General features: G+C 42.6%; 1 pseudogene; it reads right to left on the reverse strand.

Annotated features, from left to right (window-relative positions):
* Nucleotides 1-812: 812 nt before the first annotated feature.
* The window catches only part of LOC112621685, a 37,401-nt pseudogene continuing 21,329 nt past the window's right edge, over nucleotides 813-16,884 (reverse strand).

Below are 16,884 nucleotides of genomic sequence, written 5' to 3' on the forward strand. Positions count from 1 at the left end.
TTTTCCCAATTGAAAATTGCCCTTCAGCTACCACTAAATAAAATTTCTCAACCTAACTTAAGTGAAAAGAACTGTTGGTTGTCATTATAAGGAAAATAATATAAAGTATCATAGCATTCTCTACATTTCTCCTTACAATACAAACTTTGAAAGAACCAGAGATGCTTTATAGGAGTTTAGTCGGTTTTGAAAAGGCACATGGGTGTGTGTGTGTGTGTGTGTGTGTGTGTGTGTGTGTTTTAATAGTCTAGAAATTTCCCCACCACGACTCTTCCTGTTGCAGAGACGCTTTGGTGACTACCGGGCTAGACAAGAACATTTGTTCAGACTAAAGAAAGCCAGAAGCCAAAATTCAGCCATACAGTAACAATGTACTTTTCATCATGCAGCCTTGTATTTCCTATATATTCGATTTTCTACCATACATTAGAATACATAAACTTTTATTCTAATAATTTAAGTTTGATTTCACAATATGGAAAAAATTTGAGGAAGAACATGACCTGGAAAAGAGAATAGGGAGAACTTTTACCACAATGAAAATAGTTACATTCGTACCCCTCTACGTTATAAGAATATAACCCATTTAAGTTATGGAAAAGATCCCTTCAGTTATGGAAAAGATCCCTCTGCTGTGGCATTAAGTTAGGGGAGGGAAATCGATTTGTTCCAACCAAAACAGAAACAACAGGAAATAGCTTAACTTTGGTCCACTTGTCTGTTAGCTTAAGGACAGTCATACTACCTTCAAATCAGTTCAAATCAGTTCAGAAACCCAACAAGTATATTTAAAAGTATATTCATGTGTAATTTCATTCTAAAACCGGCGTAACTGTTCTATCCTCATTCTCTGCCTTTTCAGCTTCAGAATGTGCCGTGGGCATGTCTCTAATCCTCAGCATCTTCGTGATCTTCCCTGGCAGCCTCATCAGCATCTGCTTGGCTAGGCTCTGTCTCCTCTTGGGTCATGATTTCTAGGGTCATGTGGACCCAGTCTGCTTCTGGAAGTTCACTTTGTACTTCCACTGGCATCTGATTTACCCATTCCACATGCAGCTCCTCTCCATGTACTCCAGTACCCTCTTCAGGCTGAATTCAGCCCACTGAATTCAACCCACTTGGGCCTGCTCTGGAAGCTCACTTGTGTGTGTCGGGCACCTGGCTGTCCTGGCGTGGATTTGGGTGGATGTGTTCCGCGGTCACTTGTGCTGAATCCACCTGGACCTGAAACAGTAGGAGCACATGCACCTTCCCAGCTTGTTCTGTAATATCGTTGATGTCACAGGTTCAGCTTGTACACGTGTTTCTACTGAAAGAACTTCTTCCATTACTAGATGCTCTGAAATATTGTATCACTGAGATGCCTCCTTAATTCATTTCCTTGCATAAACCACAAGTCACATAAAGTATAATGGTTGGGTTTATCTCTAGTATGTATTACCAAGTGATGTTTGAACTGGTCCCAGCTGTTAAACATGCTGTTGCAGACCTGGCATTCATAGAGCTTCTTTCTTTCTTTTTTTGCCCCTACTCGTTTGGCATGCAGTGAGGTGACATTTGAGGGGTTGTTTCTAGCAAATTGTTCATGACAATTTGGATATTCAAAAGGTTTTTCACCTGTATGTTTTCGAAGATGTTCTTTAAAATGTCCAAAATGGTCAAACTGTTTCTCACAGTACTGACATACATGAATTTCCCCCCCAGTTCTTTGCTCCTTACTGCCTCCACGTTCTTCAAGGTGGGTCACAATTCAGGTGCTGTTTCCATGCGCTCTCCTGAAGATACCTTTTACTGCATATTTCACAGTTGAAACTCTCAGTGAAGTGTGATTTCACGTGTTCCCGTTTGCTTGTGGGGTCAGATGCACAGCTGACGTCTTCTTTAATCTGCCCTTTTCTGTCACCTTGGTGGTACTGAAACAGGAAAAGCTCCCTTATCCCCCTCACAGGGTGTGTGATGGGGGCGCGGCTAGCTTCTTCGGTACCTGCGGCGCAAACACCTAGCGGGGCAGGTTGTGGTCGTGGGCTCCAGCCCCACGGCAGTGTCTCGGGGTAAATGTTTCCAGCTCCGGAAGCCCCAGTGGGCGTGTGTTACAGGTGCTCTTTTAATTTTGCTGTCTGTAGGCGGCTTGTGTCAATCAGCTCAATTAGACCCTCTGCCTTATCACAAGGACAGAAGGCTTTCTGTAGCCCAGGGTTCTTGCCCTAGTGTACCGGAAAAATCGGATCACATGTGGGCTTGGAGTATGAGTGCAGATTTTATTGAATGGTGGAAGTAGCTCTCGGCCCATGGATGGGGAGCCAAAAGGGGCATAGAGTGGGAAGGTGGTTTTTCCCTTAGAGTCAGGCCGCTCAGCGGTCAGACTGTTCTCCTACCGCCCCTGCCAAATTCCCCAGGGCGTCCGCGTTCCGCAGGTTGGGTTGATGGCCTGCCAGCTCTGCGGGTGCCTGTGCCTGTGCTCTTCCGCTGCCCTGCTCCGCTCCATGTCCAGCCGCCTGCGTGCACTTCTGCCGCTGTGTTCCTCTCCACATCTCATTGCTTGTGTCTGTGCCTGCTAGGGTCTGGGGGTTTTTATAGGCCCAGGATGGGGGTGTGGCGGTCCAGGGTGGTCTTGGAAAAGGCAACATAATGTCTCTTTATAATGGCCAGAAACAGAACGTAGTGGCATTGTAACCCCTATCAGAGATAATCATGAAAGAAAATGGAGTAGGAAAATACTCCCCATGGCGTAGGACTTGAAGCATTATGGCCAGTTGTCTTATTGTCTACTGTTTGTTGAAGGTGAGATCATCTGGCATAAGACTCCTTGCTGATTTATGAACAATAAGTGAGGAGAGGATTCATACTGATTTATAGGTAGAGCCTAATGGTTTGATCACATAACCAGGGACTGACAAGGCATCAGATTAGAGGACAGGTGACAATGAGATTTAGGAAACAGATTTTGAAAATTTCTCTTCTTTTTTTTTTTTGAGACGGAGTCTCACTCTGTCACCCAGGCTGGAGTGCAGTGGCGTGATCTCGGCTCACTGCAAGCTCCTCCTCCCGGGTTCACGCCATTCTCCTGCCTCAGCCTCCGGAGTAGCTGGGACTACAGGCACCCGCCACCACGCCTGGCTAATTTTTTTTGTAATTTTAGTAGAGACGGGGTTTCACAGTGTTAGCCAGGATGGTCTCGATCTCCTGACCTCGTGATCCACCCACCTTGGCCTCCCAAAGTGCTGGGATTACAGGCGTGAGCCACCGCACCTGGCCTAAATTTTGTATTTTTCAGTAGAGACGGGGTTTCACCATGTTGGCCAGGCCAGTCCTGAACTCCTGACCTCAGGTGAGCTGCCCGCCTCGGCCTCCCGAAGTGCTGGGATAACAGGCGTGGGCCTCTGCACCCGGCCTGAAGTTTTCTTTGTTCCTGACTTCAAGGGCTTTGATGGCTTCTAGCATTTGTAGACATTCTGCTGCTTTCCATACATCGCTGGCTGCTGCTCCTCGTTGTATCATTAATTTTGCTATACATGTGAACTCAATTAAATGGCAAAAGGCTGTTTTACTAACACCTTCTATCTCCACCAAAGGTTCTTGGGTAAACTCCAGAAAGAATTTGTAGAAGGCGGCGGGGCCGGGTGGCTCATGCCTATAATCCCTTTGGAAAGGATTACAGTAATCCCTGTAAACACTTTGGGAGGCCGAGGTGGGCAGAGCACCTGAGGTCAGGAGTTCGAGACCAGCCTTGCCAACTTGGCAAAACCCTGTCTCCACTAAAAATACAAAAATCAGTCGGGTGTGGTGGTGGGTGCCTGTAGTCTCAGCTACGTGAGAGGCTGAGGCAGGAGAATCACTGGAACCTGGGAGGCAGAGGTTGCAGTGAACCAGGATTGGGTCACTGCACTCCAGCCTGGGCAACAAAGTGTGACTCCATCTAAAAATTAATAATAATAATAATAATAATAATAATAATTTGTGGAACTTACTGCAAGCAGCCAAAACAGCCTTGTGAGCCTTCAGATGGTGTCCGTCTACAATCAGGGTGATGTCAGTAAAGCAGTCCTGCCCTCGTGTTCATTCAGTTGGTCGAGGATCATGTTTTGACATTCACGGAACTCCTGTAGGCATTCCGTCGTCTCTTCAGCCTCCATGACTGTTGGCTTGCTCTGCCTTATGCTCTGGCCTCCTTCCTCTCTGTCCCTCAGAGCCTCTGGTTTTGTGCTTTCTCCTTCCAGGGCATAATATGCCCCACAGCTTTCCCTATCCCTAACCCATGGCTCTCCCTCCATTTCCCCCACAAAAGCCGAGTGCTCCCTCTGCTCGGGCCCCGCTGGTGCACCTGTGCTCAGTTGGACACACAGGCGGCTGTGGCCTCTTACTGTATTTTGAAGACTCGGCTGTAATTGTGCTGTTAAACTTCTTCCATATCATACGCAAAAGCAGTGCTTCATTTCCCCCCAAAAGAAGAAATCAAGTAAGTAAAAACATGTTATAATTTATATAGAAGAGTACTTTGCATTTCTTAAAATGCTTTATAATGGTTCTAATCTTTTTCCTTAAAGAAACCCAGAGAAAGCCTTTCTTTCTCAGCTGTGTAGATGGAACAGGTGAGGGGAGGGGATACAGAGGGGTTGCCCAGAGCTTCTGAGTCCGTGGCTGAGCCAAATCTCCCAAGGCAAATATGACAAATGTTATTTTTTTTCTATTTATAAAGCTCCCTTACAGATGGAGGGATTTTCTTCTAAATCTACTAAAAATTGAGGTACCTAAAAACAACAGTCCCACATTTGGAAACGGACCAAAGGTGGGAAGTTTTAGCTCTTGTTTCTCAGGTTATAACTGATGACCAGACTGGGGTCTCCTAAAGACCCTTAAAAAAAGAGGAGCTGTCTTCATTCTCACCGGCTCCACCCAACCTTTAGATTGCTAATAATTCAGATGTGGAGCATTCCGTAGCAAGAGGATCGTGCGCTCATTTATTCGTGGCACTCCTTCCCCAAACTATGCTGGGAGACACATCAATCAGTGTGTTACAAACACCTGATGCTGTACTGTTCAATATGGCAGCCACCAGCCACAGGTGGCCCTTTAAATTCTAATTAAAATTAAGTAAAATGGAAAAGCCAGTTGCTCAGTGGCACTAGCAATGTTTTGAGTGCTCAGTAGTGACATATGCCTGGAGGCTATCATATTGGGTAGTACAGATATAAAATATTTCCATCACTCCAGAAAGTTCTATTGGACAATACTGCCTCTTGGTTTGTTATGGTGAGTAAGACTTCCCAAATGGTTTTGGTGTCTTTTGTCATGCGGGCTGCTGGGCTGCCTCATATCCTTTTTTTTTTTTTTTTTTTTTTTTCCTGTTTTTAAGAGACAGGGTTTGGCTCTGTCACCCAGGCTGGAGTGCGGTGGTGCAGTCATAGCTCACTGCAGTCTTAAGTTCTGGAGCATAAGTGATCTTCTCACCTCATCCTCCCAAGTAGCTGGGACTACAGGTGGGTACCACCATGCCTAATTTTTAAAATTTTTTTTGTAGAGATGGGGTCTCATTTTATTGCTAAGGCTGGTCTTGAACTCCTGGGCTCAAGTGGTTTTCCCGCTTCAGCGTCCCAAAGTGCTGGGATTACAGACGTGCACCACTGCGCCCGGCCCCGCCGCATATCTCTCACTGTTTCAAAGCCCAGCCCCTCATTGGCGCCATCCCAGGCATGTGAGTCTTCCCCAGGGCCGCCCTGCCCTTTATTTTTCTCTAAATTCCTTCACTTTCATGGGAAGCCTCTTCAAAATTAGAAATTGGCAGGTATGTGTCGTTCTGTTAGCTGTATGAAGCTCTTGATCCCTCGGGTCCCACTGCTGTCTTCTGTCAGCGAGGCTCACACGTCTGTGTCCCTGGTCACAGGTGCGAGTGGGCACATTCCTCATCCTCCGTGCCCCTGCATGCCCTGCCCTCCAGGAACTCCACGTGCATGGGCGTTCCCCAGGCTCGCCCATTGCTCTCTTCTGTTTGTCACATCTCTCTTTCTCCTCCTGGCCAAACCCTCTACATCTTCAACTGACTGACTGCTGGATTAGAAGCTGTTTATGTACTTAGCAGAAAGAAAACTTGCCATTCCTGAAGGAAGAAATGAGGCAGCAAATGTGCAGGGGAGAACAAGATTAGGCAGGATCAAAAGGCAAAGGCAGGATGCTCGCAACAGAGCTGAAAATTATAACCCTGATTGTTCATTCTCGTGGAATTCCCTGGCTGCCAGCACACTCTGGGTGTAACCATAAGGCCTGTGGATGATTTCTCTGCCCTGTCCCCGGCTCTCATCTGGTAACATCCTCTTGCAGTGCTCGAGGTCATCGTTAAGACATGAGAGAGAACAGCACGCCAATGAATGAATTTGCGTGGATGCAAGTATTTGATCAGTTCTTCCATCCACAAATCTGGAAATAAGTAAATGTATTTTACATTTGAAAAGTATGAGAAATATGATTGGAAATATTTATTTCTCATACTTTTAAAATGTATTAAAATATTTAAAAATATTTTAAATAAAACAAGCAAGAGCACAGAATTAAGTAGATGAAGCATCAGTCCTTAGTCTGGTTCTCCAGAGAAACAGAATCAGACATACATAATTATATGTATATATATTTATACACACACATATGTATACATGTGTATATGGATACACCTATATGTATACATGCATGTATGCAGATAGGTATGTGTATAAATATATATATACACACATATGTGTGTGTATATAAATATATACATATACATATATATATAGAGAGAGATTTATTTTAAGGAACTGGCTCTTGATTGGGGGGTTGGTAGGTTGGGGCTGGCTAATGGGCTAGAAATTCTGGGAGGAGTTGATATCGTAGTCAAGTCTGAAGGCAGAATTCCATCTTCTTCAGGGACCTCAGTCATTTTTCTTAAGACCTTCAACCGACTGGATGAGGCTCATCTACATTACGAAGGGAAATCTGTTCTACTCAAAGTGTACTGATTTAAATATTTAAATATTAATCACACCTAAAATATATCTTCGTAGCAACATCGAGACTGGTGTTTAACCAAACAACTGAGCGTCAGAGCCTAGCTAAGTTGACACGTCAAATTAACCCTCACTGTCACCAAACATATAATTAATAGGATGGATGAGTGTATTGGTTTGCTTAGGCTGCCATAACAAAGTACCACAGGCTGGGTGGCTTCAAGCACAGAGATTCGGAGATGAAGGTGTGGCCAGGGCTGGCGTATTCTGAGGCTCTCTCCTTGGCTTGTAGACGGCCGTCTTCTCTGTGTGTTTTCAGTTGGTCTTCCCTCTGCGTGTCTGTGTCCTGATCTCTTTTTAGAGGACGCTGATCGTGTTGGATAAGGGCCCACCCTCATGACCTCACTTTAATTTACTTCCTACTTAAAGACTCCATCTCCAAGTACGCTCACATTCCGAGGTACTGAGGTTTAAAATGTCAATGTTTGAAATGCTGGTGGTGAGGGACACAATTTAGCTCATGACAGAGGGAAAACAGACAATTCCAAGGTGTCAGTGCGTATGCATTGTGCTGAGAAGTGCCGAGTTCAGTGCAATCACTTGCAAGTTATCTTGATCTGAAAGCTGAAGATCAGTTTGCGTTGATAAATGGATAACTTTCCCTGTGTGCCTTAAAACTGTCTTCACATTTAAAGAATGAGTATATATGCTCAACTATTAGGCTGAAAAAAAAGTTGTACTATTAAGTAGACAAACAATTTGCCACCTTGAAATGCAGGGATAGGTGTGACTCCACATGGTGTCCCCATAGATAGATATCAGCATCCTCCTTCTCCAAAAATAATAAAGCGAAGTTGCTGGATGGGGCTGTTGGCCACTCTCTTTGGTGTAGAGGTTCACTACCTGTTGTTTTTAAATGTATATTTTATCATTATTATTTTTTGCCACAGGGTTTTGCTTTGTCACCCAGGCTGGAGTATAGTGGTGCGATCATGGCTCACTGCAGCCTCCAACTCCTGGGCTGAAGGGATCCTCCCACCTCAGCCTCTGAGTAGCTAGGGCTACAGGTACATGCCACCACACCCAGCCATCTTATTTTGGTGGAAGGGGGCTGAGGAGAGCACTTTTTGGAGGTGGGTGGGAACATTCTTTCTGGCTTTTAAAATTTTTTCTTTGGGGAGACAGGTTGCCTAACCTGGTCTCAAACTCCTGGCCTCATGCGGTCCTCCTTCCTCGGCCTCCAAAAGTGCTGGGATTATAGGCATGAGCCACCACACCAGGCCTTGCTACCTGTTTATTTATTTTAGATTCAGGGGTGCACGGGCAGGTTTGTTACAAGGGTATCTTGTGTGATGCTGAGGTTTTGGCTTCTGTAGATCCGGTCAACCAGACAGTGAACGTAGTACCCAACAGGAAGGTTTTTTAGCCCTTGCCCCCCTCCCTCCCTCCCTCCTTTTGGAGTCCCCAGTGTCTGTCGTTCCCATCTTTATGTCCATGTGTACCCAGGGTTTAGCTCCCACTTATAAGTGAGAACGTGCTATATTGTGTTTTCTGTTTCTGTGTTAATTCGCTTACCTACCTGTTTTTAATACTTAGACGGATTTGTCCTCTTATAGATGAATTGTAAGATTATTGATTTGTTTTCTGATTAGAAAAAGTAATACTCTGGCTCGTTGCAGAATTTTGAAAAATGTATAAAAGTATGAAGAAATAAAATATCAGAGCAATTTCACTATATATTTGAAAAATCACTTGATCCATTAGTATCTTCCTAATCTCTTTTTCTAGGCATACGTATACTTTTTCAATAAAATTGAGATTACACTAAATATAGTGTAATATTCTGCTTTCACATATAACATTTCCCTGTTGATTATTTTTGAAAATATGTAAATGGTTGTATTTATCCATATCCACGAAGGTATCCATTCATTTCACACATTTTTTTAAGCACCTTCAGTGTGCTCTTCCTCCTGCTAAGTTCTGGGAATGCAGTGATGAAACAGGCGGGAATCCTGCTTTCGCAGAGCTTTCCCCACTTTCTGGATGTATGTATTTATTTAACTGTGTCTTTATTCTGCTCAGAGAGACTGACTTAGCCAAGAGGAAGGCATTTTTGTCCTTTCCCTCTTCCTGCTGAATGCCTGGAATGGGCAATGATGGCTCGTACTTCTGCAGCCATCTTGGACCACAAAGTAACACTGAGGATGGAAGCCAAATACTGAATATAGGACATATAGGAATCTGGTCCCTGTACAAACCATGGAGAGAGTTCATGGGCCCCAGATTATCCACAGCAGGACTTCTGTGAAACAAAAACTTCTAACTTGTTTAAATCACTGTTGATATGGGTTTTTCTGTTAAATGCAGCAACTCATTTCCTAATTGATACAATGCTATTTGTACAGAAGCTTCAAATTTCTTTCTTTTTTTTTTTTCTGAGACTAAGTCTCTCTCTGTTGCCCAGGTTGGAGTGCAGTGGCATGATCTTGGCTCATTGCAACCTCTACCTCCTGGGTTCAAGTGATTCTCCTGCCTCAGCCTCCCAAGTAGCTGGGATTACAGGCACCCACCACCACACCCTAATTTTTGTATTTTTTTTTTCTAATTTTTGTATTTTTAGTAGAGACAGGGTTTCACCATGTTGGCCAGGTTGGTCTCGAACTCCTGACCTCAAGTGATCCACCCACCTTGACCTCCCAAAAGTGTTGGGATTACAGGCATGAGCCACCACGCCCGGCCAGAAGCTCCAGATTTCTGCCATCAAATATATCACATTTTATCAACGCTGAGACACATCTTTTCTTACAATGCAGTCTCTCTGGAATCAGTATCATTTAATATGTCATAGTTAAATTACTTTTTTTATTGAGGTAAAATTTATATAACAGAAAATTCATCATTTTAGCCATTTAAAATCATACAATTCATGACTTTTGGTACATTCACAATATTGTGTAACTACCATCACTGCCTAATTCCAGAACAGGAAATTCTGTACCAGTTAAGTAGTCACTCCCCATCCCCTGTCCTCCCAGCCCCTGACAACCATTAATCTGCTTTTTGGCTGTCTCGATTTGCCTATTCTGGACATTTCATATAAATTAATTAATACAACATGTGGTCTTTTGTTACTGGCTTCTTTCACTTGGAATAAGGTTTTCAAAGTCCACCCACGTTGTAGCATCAGTCAGTCAGTCCTTCATTCCTTTAATGGCTGAATAATATTCTGTTGTACATTATTCAGCCCTAACGATGGTTGTATAATGCATTCGAACTTTACACCACATTTCATTTATTCATTCAATTGATGCACATTCAGATTGCTTTCACATTCTGGCTGTAAAGAATAATGCTGTTTGAATATTCATGTACAGACAGTCCCTGACATATGATGGCTTAACTTACGATTTTTCAACTTTATAGTGGTGCAAAAATGATGTGCATTCAGTAGAAACCATACTTCAAGTACCCATATGACCATTCTGCTTTTTACTTTCAGTACAATAGTCAATAAATTACATGAGATATTCAATACATTATAAAATAGACTTTGTCTTAGACCAGGGATGTCCAGTCTTTTGGCTTCCCTGGGCCACATTGGAAGAAGAAGAATTGTCTTGGGCCACATATAAATTACACTAGCACTAATGATAGCTGATGAGCTAAAAATAAATCACCAAAAAGTCTCATAATGTTTTAACAAAGTTGACAAGTTTGCGTTGCGCTGCATTCAAAGCTGTTCCTGGGCTTTAGCAGCCCACAGGCCATGGGTTGGACGAGCTTGTATTAGACGATTTTGCCCAACAGTAGGCTAATATAAGTGTTCTGCGCATGTTTAAGTTACATTAGGTTACGCTATGATGTTTGGTAGGTTAGGTGTATTAAATGCATTTTCAACTTGTGATATTTTCAACTTACATTGCGTTTATCATCAGGATGTAACCCCATCACAAGTCGAGGAGCACGTGTACAGAGTTTTTTTGACTATGCATGTTTCTCTTAAGTTACACTAAGGAGTGAAATTTCTGGGTCATATGGTTGCTTTATGTTTAACGTTTTGAGGACCTGTCAAAGTATTTTCCAGAGTGGCTGTACTATGTACATTTCCAGTAGTAATGTACCAGGGTTCCAATATTTACACATCCTCAACGCTTATGATGTTTTCATTCTTCCCAACCTAGTAGGTGTGAACCACATTTTCTTTATCCATTCCCCAGCACTTGATGGACATTTGGGTTGTTCCCACCTTTTTACTATTATAAACAACGCTGCAAATAATACCGTGAACAACTGTACAACACAGGTGTGTGTTCAGACATTTTGTTTGAACGTATGTTCTTCAGTCTTTTGGGTATATAACTAAGAATGGAATGGCTGGGTCATATGGTAATTCTGTGTTTATTTTTTGAGGAACTGCAAAACTGGTTTTTACAGTGGCTGCATCATTTTACATCTCTACCAGCAGTGGGATTCCTGCAGACTCTCATCAACAGGCAGTGAAAAGTGATAAGCACATACTCTTTGACTCTCATTTCATTTTGCCTCTTTTATTTGGAAATTTAAATAATAGAAATCGACAAAGAGGAGAGTAAGCATTTTTATATTTACCACCCAGAAATGAACAACATTAATGCTTTGTTTGGGCTTCAGATATTTTTAATTAAATAGAACATAACAGATTAAAAAACCTAAGCCCCCTTTTCCCCATTACCCCACCTATTATGTGGCCCCCTCTCCAGCGATAATCATTATCACAACTTGGTATCTATCCTTCTAGACTATATCTTATTAGTATTACAAATATTACAAATACATTACATATCTGAACGTGTTCTTTAAACTTTAAGTATGTGCTATCATACTGTTTTCATCCTGCAACTTGCCTTTTTTCTAAAAAGAGCTTTATTGAGATATGTAACTGGCACACAATAAACTGCACATATTTAATGCATGGTCGGATGAGTTTGGACATATGCCTACATCCATGAAGCCATCACCACAGTCAAGTTAACAGACATAACTGTAAGCTCCAAAGTTTCCTCGTGTCCCTTTATTTTGGGATATGTGCATGGATGGCGAAAACATTTAACACAAACTGTCATATTTAATAAATTTTAAAGTGTATACTACAGCACTGTTGACTGTGTATTAATACGTTGCTAAATAGATCTCTTCAACTAATTCATTTTGCATCACTGAAACTTTATATCAATTAAACAACTCCCCATTTTCCTCTCCCCTGAAACATGCCTTTTAAAATAAATAGTTTTTTTTTTTTTGGAAGTCTCTCCAGTGATGTGCTAGTAGATGTTTAACAACCAGCTCCTGTGGAGAGGGGATGATTTGTGGCTTTTGCTAATTTCCATGTTGTAAATACTCCTAACATAGCTTATACCAAGCTATAGATGTAACATCAACCAGCTCACAAAACTGAAATGTTAGCATTTAGTTCTCATGAGCTAGCTTCAGTGTGCCACTAAATCCGTCCCTATTGATGTTGAGATCTGAGTTCTTTTTATTTTTTATATCCTTAAGACTGTATCATAGTGTTTTTATCCATCACCCTATTGATGGACGTCTAGAGTATGTTTAGGCCTTCACTGTTACAAAATGGTGCTACAGTAAACATTCTTCTGCATAGCCCTTGTGCACAGAAGGTATGTTTACTAGATGTGGAAACACTGTTCTCTGAAGTAGTTGCCCAGTTCACCCACTTCACAAGCAGTATGTGAGAGATCCCATTTCCCCACAACCTTGGCAATACTTGGTCTTGTCAGACTTGCTTTTGCCCATCTAAAGGTTATAATTCCATTTGTTTATTTATTTATTATAATTCTATTTATTTATTTATTTATTTATTATTTTTTATTTTTTTGAGACAGTCTCTCACTCTGTCACCCAGGCTGGAATGCAGTGGTATGATCTCAGCTCACTGCAGGCTCCACCTCACAGGTTCATGCCATTCTCCTGCCTCAGCCTCCTGAGTAGCTGAGACTACAGGCACCCGCCACCACGCCCAGCTACTTTTTTGTATTTTTAGTAGAGACAGGGTTTCACTGTGTTAGCCAGGATGGTCTCGATCTCTTGACCTCGTGATCCACCCGCCTCGGCCTCCCAAAGTGCTGGGATTACAGGCATGAGCCACTAAGCCTGGCCAATTCCATTGATTTTTTAACATAGTTGTCCCTCACCGTGAGATCCAGTAACTATTCATAATTACCTATTCGTTTATAATTTCATTTTCCCCCATTTAATTCCAGTATTTATCTGTCTCTAGTTGATTGTAATGAATACAAGAGGCTGTTGTGGAGTATCAATGCCAGACCCCAAATAAGGACAACATGGCTACGTAGCTTCTCTCTGAATTTAAGAGAAATGTATAGCTTTAATTTGGGAATTTAGAAATAGAAGCTAAGGTGTGTGTAAGACTATATTGGTTATTACAGCCTTTACCTGCAAGCAACAAAGAACCACAGTAACCGTGACTTAAACAAGTGTGATGGGTGTTTATTTCAAGCAATAAGAAGTCAGAAGCTAGTAAAGGAGGCAGTGGTGCCATCCTGGACCCAGGCTCCTGCCATCCTTCTCTGCCACCCTTAGCTGTAGGCTGTAATTCTCATGCTCCTCATCTCACGCTTGCAAGATGGCTGCCGCAGCTCTAGGCTTCCACTCAAGGCAGAAGGAGCAGTGCTTGAGTAGAAACACAACAGCGTTCACGTAAATACCTAGAAGCCTTTTGTCAGCATCACTAACCAGACCTGTGTCCCAGGCCACCCGATGTATTAGGCAAGTATTTAATGGGATATATTTTCTCTCATCCTCTGAACAAAATTGTATTCTGTTAGGATGGGAAATAGGAAGACGGGAATTATCTGCAACAAGAGTTTTTTGGAATGCGGTTTTTCATAGTAGCGTCAAATTGAGTGAATACTGGGAAATTATTCAGAGATATATATCATCCAAACCAAGAACCACCACCACAGAACACACAGTCGCCACATTCCATTGCTTTATAGGCTGCTGTTTTGTTATTTTACAATATCTATTAGATATCTAAATTTCACTTCTCTTTGTTCCTTTTTGCCAATTCAAAAAGAATTTAAAGTGTTAGAATGGACAAATACTAATGAGGCACATGTTATCTAATGATGAGTTTTCAGGCATTCCTTGTGCCATGAACATGAAGAAAACAGAATCATTATAGGCTCTAGGGTGCGGTAGAGATGCACATGGGACTAAAACAACTTGCATTGGTCATTTACTGTTTTGTTTGTAGGACAAGTCTCTTTTAATGTCTCATCTTATTGACATAACTCATGAATTCTTTTTTCCAGAGTTGATGACACTTAATATGTGCAGGCAGGACCGAAAAAAGGTGTGGTGCCTTCCAGCTCACAAATCAAAGGTGAGTCATGAGAATGCTGTCCATTAAACAGGAGGGAGGAGAATTGGATATGGAAGTAGGACATGCATTAGATTCCACAGCAATTAGGCTTTTCTATAAAAGAAGCATCTGCTTTTGGAACTTGAAAGTAGAATAAAAGAGGAGCATTTAAAGGAGTTCTTGAAGAAGGCACACCAGGGTACTTGACTAATTGTAGTTAGCTAACGAATACCTCCTGTAATAAAACCTGAACTGTGGAAGGGAATCATTGATCAACTTCCTAGGAACACCCTGTCACTGTACTGTACCTGCAGTGTATCAGCATTCGGACACAAAGACAGTGGGTGTGCAGGTGTGTGTCTGTGTCATTTGGTTATATTCATTTACTGCAGTTTCCATTTTATACATTATTCTACTATAGGTCAGAGAAGCAAAGAGTCATCTACTATCAGGGGCTTGTTTTACATTTTACATGCCCAGTGGAAGGATTTCCCTTCTAACTTTGCTAGATTCTAAGCCTGAAATGAGAGGAAAAAAACACTTGAACTATCGTTTAAGTTCCATATCCAAGTCTGATCTATTCCATAGGAGTTTTTAAAAAGAAGACAATGTAACTCTATATCCTGAAGCAGCATGGCAGCAAATCCAGGAACAAAACTTAAATCTACTGTCCCTCTTTTTCCCACTGCTCTCTACCTTGTAGGGTAACAGAGAAACTTTGATGGGATGTTCAACTTCAGTAATTTTGACTCCTTTTATTAGGAAATAATATTTTCCTTATAATATATAACTGAAGTATTTTCTCCATTGTGATTTTCCTTATGTCTGAGGACACAGAGATCCTTGGAAGTCAGGCAGAGATGAGTTCAAATCCTGACCCTGCCACTTAGTAGCTGTGCAACCCTGACTGCATTACTCAGCCTTGGCAAATCTCCATATCTTAACCTGAAAATGGGGATAATACTTTATGTGTTTTGCAGAGTTTGTTGTGAACATTGAGTGAGATTAGGTAAAGTGCCTAGCACCATGCCTGGAATTACTGAGTGTTTAAATGCAAACTACAGGTTAGTAGGATTTGATCTGTGACTTAACTTCATATACTTTTTTAGGAAAGCATGTATTTTGTCACATAAGGCAAGTACTTGATTATTAACAAGAATGGTCTTCCTCAACATTGTGGAAGCAGTGCACACCTCAACAACTGTGCACTGCCTTCATGTTTGTGCACATGTACTTATGGAAGGGAGCTAGACACTCTCACCTTCATCAAGTTGCTGTGCAGGTGAAATGATAGTTAGAATTTCATACCTGACACATGGGGGACTTAGCAGATGTTAGCTCCCTTCCACTGTGTCCCCTACTTTCCGAATCACTCTGTACTTCCATAAGTGTATCTTTTCTCTTAGAAGGGCCATCGAGAGGTGGGGGCAGAGGAATGATTCTGGGGCCAGGGATCTTCCTCCAGGGCCCTTGAAGTCAGACTCTTACCTTGTTTTGGATGATCACTAAGCTATCTGGATTAACCCAGCTAAGAGATACAATGGCTCTCTCCATTTCACAGATTAACAGGACCAGAAAATCAATATGAAGAAAGCATTTACTGAGTGTCATCACCAAGATGGCAAAATAGAAGGCAACCTGCTCATATCCCCCAACTACAATATGGGTACAAGAATTTTTGTACCCATCTACAGTTGAAAGTTCATCAGTGGGAGCCTCAGGATTCAGGTAGGAGTTTGTGAAACCCTGAGAGGGCCCAAGACCTAGGAGGGTTGTTTTGAAAGTACAGACCAACACCCAGGTCAGCTGATCTGGTGAGCTTGCTTCCAGGTTCATGCCTGGAAATGGCCAAGAAACTTTCTGCGTGGATAGGATCATTCCCCAACTACAGAAGGAGGGGCAAGAACTGAGACTGGGACCTCTTGGGATCTGCTGTTGGCTACAGCCCTGTTTGGCCTTGAGCTTGCAACCAGAACTATCTGCCAAGGAGTCTAGAAGGAATTGTGCATACTAGTGCCTTGGCAGAAAGACTCATTTGCCCACTGACATCGGTCTCAGCAGTGAACCTGGAAGTGGCCCTGTGGCTCTGCTCCAGCCTTTCTCAGCTGATGTCTCAGTTCAGAGGTGCTCATGTAAGGACCCAGAAGGAGACTTGCCCATATCCCCCAACCCAAAAGTCTGACTGTCCCCAACACACTTGCCAACCTGTATCTCATAGCACATCCCAAGTAGACTCAGTCTCAGCTGCACCCTGCCCTCTGCAGCAACCAGGGAACTATCCTATTTGTGCTGAGACCTGCTGGGAGATGTGTACTTGTCTGGCCCAACAAGACGGGCTCTTTAGCTTCCATCCTTTAGCAGATCCCAAGGAGACCCAGACTCAGCTCCAGCCCCTCCTACTGTAGACAAGAAACTATCTTATTTGTGAGACACTTGCTAGGTGATATAAACTCCTCTGAGCTGAGACTGGGCTCTCCAGTCTCTCATAGCAGATTCCACGGGGCCCAGTCTCAGCTCTAGCCC

This window comes from Theropithecus gelada, chromosome 3 (genome assembly GCF_003255815.1).
Source record: "Theropithecus gelada isolate Dixy chromosome 3, Tgel_1.0, whole genome shotgun sequence".
NCBI classification, from domain to species: domain Eukaryota; kingdom Metazoa; phylum Chordata; class Mammalia; order Primates; family Cercopithecidae; genus Theropithecus; species Theropithecus gelada.